Genomic DNA, 6,000 nt, shown 5'->3' on the forward strand with positions numbered 1-6,000 from the left:
AGAATCATACATGACTCAGCGGCTGAAAAAAACAGCAACAGCATACATATATGTGGGACTTTCCCAGGTGTCTCAGTGGTAAAGAATTCACCGGCCAATCAGAAGTTACAGGTTTGATTCCTGGGTTGGGAAATTCCCTGAAGAAAGAAATGGCAACTCACTCCAGTATTCTGGCCTGGAAAATTCCACGGAAATAAGATGCTGGAGAGCTACAGTTCATGGGTTCACAAAGAGTCAGACCCAACTTAAAAACTAAACAGGAGCAGCAGCATACATATATGAGTATGTGTGTATATATATATATATACACATATACATATACATTGTATGTCTGTATGTACAGACATACAGTGAAATATGTATATATGTACAGACATACAATGAAATATGTATATATATACACACATACTTGTAATGAAATATAGCCATTTTAAAAAATATACTTTTGCCATTTTCAGCAATATTGATGGATTTGGAAGGAATTATGCTCAGTGAAAGAAGTCAGACAAAATAGACAAATACTGCATGATATAACTTATATGTAGAATCTAAATAATACACATACTAGTGAATATAACAAAAAACAATCAGACTTATATACAGAGAACAAACTCAATTCAGCTCAGCTGCTTAATCATGTTTGACTCTTTGCGACCCCATGGACTGCAGCATGCCAGGCTTCCCTGTCCATCACCAACTCCCAGAGCTTGCTCAAACTCATGCCCATCTAGTCAGTAATGTCATCCAACCATCTCTTCCTCTGCTTTCCTCTTCCCCTCCTGCCTTCAATCTTTTCCAGCATCAGGGTCTTTTCAGTGATTTAGTTCTTCTCATCAGGTGGCCAAAGAATTGGAGCTTCATCTTCAACATCAGTCCTTCCAATGAATATTCAGCACTGATTTCCTTTAGGATTGACTGGTTGGATCTCCTTGCTGTCCAAGGACTCTCTAAAGTCTTCTCCAGCACCACAGTACAAAAGCATCAATTCTTCTGCTCTCAGTTTTCTTTATAGTCCAACTCTCACATCCATACATGGCTACTGGAAAAACCATAGCTTTGACTAGATGGACATTTGTTGGCAAGGTAATATCTCTGCTTTTTAATATGCTGTCTAGGTTGGTCATAGTCTTTCTTCCAAGAAGCAAGAGTCTTTTAAACTAGTGGTTTAAACTAGAACAAACTAGTGGTTTCCAAAAGAGGGAGATGGATAAAACAGGTGTGAGGGAGTGATAGGCATACAAACTACTGGATGCAAATAGGCTGAAAGCTATTGCATGACATGGGTAAAATAACAAATATTTTGTTATAACTGCTAAGTAACCTTTCAAAATCATATAAATATTTTAAATAAATTTTACAAAAGGAAAAAATATATAGTCTATTATAAGACCAGATTTGCTCACAAGAAGAATAGAGGTGTTTTTTTTTTGTTTTTTTTTTTTTCTAAACTAAATTCTTGCATTCTTTAAGAATCCTCAAGATAAAGTCTTGATTCCTTAAGACAACCAGTATTGTTGTATGGCTTCCAGTTTTTGCTATCCTTAAATAAAAGCAAAAGCTAAGCGTTCTGGTTCAAGACAGCAGAGTACAGGATGTATGCTAATCTCCTCTTGCGAGAGCGCCAAAATTGCAGCTAGCTGCTGACCAACCATCAACAGGAGAACATTAGAACCCACCAAAAAAGATCTTCTATGTCTAAAGACAAAGAAGAAGCCACAGGGAGGTGATAGGAGATGTGCAGTCACAGTAAAATAAAATCCCATACCACTGGGTGGGTGACCCACAGACTGGAGAATTGCTGCTGCTGCTGCTGCTGCTGCTGCTAAGTTGCTTCAGTCGTGTCCGACTCTATGTGACCCCATAGACAGCAGCCCCCCAGGCTCTGCCGTCCCTGGGATTCTCCAGACAAGAACACTGGAGTGGGTTGCCATTTCCTTCTCCAATGCGTGAAAGTGAAAAGTGAAAGTGAAGTCGCTCAGTCATGCCAGACTCTTCGCAACCCTATGGACTGCAGCCTACCAGGCTCCTCCGTCCATGGGATTTTCCAGGCAAGAGTACTGGAGTGGGGTGCCATCGCCTTCTCTGACTGGAGAACAAATGATACCAAAGAACTTCTCACACTATTGTTTAGGTTCTGAATCCCATGTCATGCTTCCCAGCATCAGGATCTGACAAAGGGACTGAGAGTCCCCAGAGAATCTGGCCTTGAGGGCCAGTGGGGTTTGATTATGGGCCTTCCAGAGGACTGAGGGAAACAGAGACTCCAGTATTGGAGGGCACAAACAAAATTTTGCACACATTAAGACCCAGAGGAAAGGAGCAGTGACCCCACAGGAGATTGAACCAAAGCTACCTGCTAGTGTTGGAGGGCCTCCTGTGGAGGTGTGGGTGGCATGGGTTGGCAGGGGCTCACAACAGAAACGGGGGCACTGGAAGGTCCCCCTTGGCATAAACCTTGAAGTTCACCATTAACCCTACCGAAGAGCCCATAGACCCCATGGCTGGGTTGCCTCAGGCCAAACAACTACCAGGGAGGAGGGAAACCCCACCAATCAGCAGATACTTGGATTGAGCAAGGCCCTGCCCACCAGAACAAGACCCAGTTTTTCCCATTGCCAATTCCTCCCATCAAGAAGCTTACACAAGCCTTTTAGCCTCATTCATTAGAGGACAAGAAGAACAGTCTCACAGTGGCTAAAATAAAAACCATATTACAGAAAGTTAATTACAATGAAAAAGTAGAAAGTTATGTCCCAGATGAAGGGTCAAGATAAAAGTCCAGAAAAACAACTAAATGAAGTGGAGATAGGCAAACTTCCAGAAAAAGAATTCAGAATAATGATAGTGAAGATGATGCAGGATCCTGAAAAAGAATGGAGGCAAAGAAGATGCAAGAAATGTTTACCAAAGACTGGATAACTAACGAACAAACAAACAGAAATGAATAATACACTAGAAGGAATCAATAGCAGAGTAGCTGATGCAGAAGAATGGATAAGTGACCTGGAGAACAGAATGGTTGATATTACTGCCACAGAACAGAATATAGAAAAAAGAAAAGAAATGAAGATCGCCTAAGAGACCTCTGGGACAACATTAAATGCATCAATATTTGCATTATAGGGGTTCCAGAAGGAAAAGAAAGAGAGAAAGGACCTGAAAAAATATTTGAAGAGATAATAGCTGAAAACTTCCCAAACATGGGAAAGGAAATAGTCAACTAAATCCAGGAAGCACAGAGAGTCCCAGGAAGGTTAAACCCGAGGAGGAACACACCAAGACATATAGTAATCAAATTGACAAAAATTAAAGACAGAGATAAAATATTAAAAGCAACAAGGGAAAAACAACAAATAACATTCAAGGGAACTCCCAGCAGGCTATCAACTGATTTCACAATAGAAACTCTGAAAACCAGAAATGAATGGCATTATATTTAAAGTGATTAAAGGGAAGAACCCACACCATGAATACTCTAGCCAGCAAGACTCTCTTTCATATTTGATGGAGAAATCAAAAACTTTCCAGACAGGCAAAAGTTAAGAGAATTCAGCACCACCAAACCAGCTTTACAACAAATGCTAGAGGAACTTCTCCATGTGGGAAGCACAAAGGAAGGAAAAGATCTACAGAAAATAAACCCTAAACATCAAGAAAATGGTAATAGGATCATACATTACCTGAAATGTAAATGGATTAAATGCACCAACTAAAAGATATAGACTGGCTGGGTGGAAGAGACCATGTACATATGTGCACGTCAACTTCCCGCATCATTCTGCTTGACCCGTCCTCAAATTATGTCATTATTTTACATTGTTCAGTTAATCATGTTCCCATTATGGCTTGTAATTATAATTGTCTTTTATTTTTTGTCTGGCTACTGATTGTGAAAAAATGCTAAACATCTTTTACTATTGTGATTATGTAACTATTACTCACTTAATACCATTGTATTATGATTGCTCAACAGAAAATAATAGAACTTTACATCACCAAAACAGGATCTAATAGTAAAACCTATAATCACTTTTTAAAATCCAGATGTATATCAGAATTATCTTGAAATATTTTGAAAAATACAAACACTCAGGTATTTTTTGTTTTCTCCAAGGCTCCAGGTATGTTTCTAATGAGCAATCATGTTTAAAAACAGCTGGATCATATGATGATCTTTTATTTTTATCTAGTTTGTTTCACTTTTTCTATTTCACATTTAGTGCTCCCATTTCATTCAGTTTATGTTCTCCAATTTCTCCATATCTTCCTTTTTTTTTTATATTTTAATAGTCTTTCTAAAGCCTATAACAATTATAGTAGAAAAGCTTTTGTATGCATACCAGTCAGTTCAGTTCAGTCATTCAGTCATGTCTGACTTTTTGTGACCCCATGGACTGCACCACGCCAGGCTTTCCTGTCTATCACCAACTCCCAGAGCTTGCTCAAACTCGTGTCCATCAAATCAGTGATGCCATCCAACCATCTCATCCTCTGCCATCCCCTTCTCCTCCTGCCTTCAATCAGCATTTGGGCACTTACCAACCTGGGGAGTTCATCTTTCAGTGCCACATCTTTTTGCCTTTTCATACTGTTCATGGGGTTCTCAAGGCAAGAATACTGAAGTGGTTTGCCATTCATCAGTCCTTCCAATGAACATCCAGGACTGATCTCCTTTAGGACAGACTGGTTGGATCTCCTTGCAGTCCAAGGAACTCTCAAGAGTCTTCTCCAACACCGCAGCTCAAAAGCATTGTTTCTTTGCTGCTCAGCTTTCTTTATAGTCCAATTCTAACATTCATACATGACTACTGGAAAAACCATAGCTTTGACTAGATGGATCTCTGTTGGTAAAATATGTCTCTGCTTTTTAATATGCTGTCTAGGTTGGTCATAGCTTTTCTTCCAAGGAACAGACATTTTAATTTCATGGCTGCAGTCACTATCTGCAGTGCTTTTGGAGCCCAAAAAGATAAAGTTTTTTTACTGTTTCCATTGTTTCCCCATCTATTTGCCATGAAGTGATGGGACCGGATGCCATGATCTTAGTTTTTTGAATGTTGAGTTTTAAGCCAGCTTTTTCACTCTCCTCTCTCACTTTCATCAAGAGGCTCTTTAGTTCTTCACTTTCTGCCATAAGGGTGGTATCATCTGCATATCTGAGGTGACTGATATTTCTTTCATCAATCTTGATTCCAACTTGTGCTTCATGCAGTTTGGCATTTTTCATAATATACTCTGCATATAAGTTAAATAAGCAGAGTGACAATATTCAGCCTTGATGTACTCCTATTTCAATTTGGAACCAGTCCATTGTTTCGTGTCCAGTTCTAACTGTTGCTTCTTGACCTACATATAGATTTCTCAAGAGGCAGGTCAGGTGGTCTGGTATTCCCATCTCTTGAAGAATTTTCCACAGTTTGTTGTGATCCACACAGTCAAAGGCTTTAGCATAGCCAGTGAAGAAGAAGTAGATGTTTTTCTGGAACTCTCTTTTTTTTTTTTTTTTTTTTTGATGATCCAACAGATATTGGAAACTTAATCTCTGGTTCCTCTGCCTTTTCCAAACCAGCTTGAACATCCGGAAGTTCATGGCTCATGTACTGTTGAAGCCTGGCTTGGAGAATTTTTAGCATTACTTTGCTAGTGTATGAGTTGAGTGGAATTGTACAGTAGTTTGAACATTCTTTGGCACTGCCTTTCTTTGGGATTGGAATGAACTGAGCTTTTCCTGAAAAGGTCAGTTTTCTCTTTCTTTTTCGTATACATCTATATATGTACGATATATATATATATATATATATATATATATATATATAAAATAAAACATAAAATTTTACCTGACTAAAAATATTATGCCATTTTGATTCCAGTTGACTTAATATGAATGCAAGGCTAGATTTCTAACTGGAAAATAGATATCTAACAACCAACAGAGGTTTACTGTATAGCATAGAGAACTATAGTCGATATCTTGTAATAACCTATGTTGGAAAATAGTTT

General features: G+C 38.8%; 1 pseudogene; it reads left to right on the forward strand.

Annotated features, from left to right (window-relative positions):
* The window catches only part of LOC138988261 (craniofacial development protein 2 pseudogene), a 31,251-nt pseudogene extending 28,332 nt beyond the window's left edge, over window positions 1-2,919 (forward strand).
* Window positions 2,920-6,000: the final 3,081 nt, after the last annotated feature.

This window comes from Bos mutus, chromosome 6 (genome assembly GCF_027580195.1).
Source record: "Bos mutus isolate GX-2022 chromosome 6, NWIPB_WYAK_1.1, whole genome shotgun sequence".
Lineage (NCBI taxonomy): Eukaryota > Metazoa > Chordata > Mammalia > Artiodactyla > Bovidae > Bos > Bos mutus.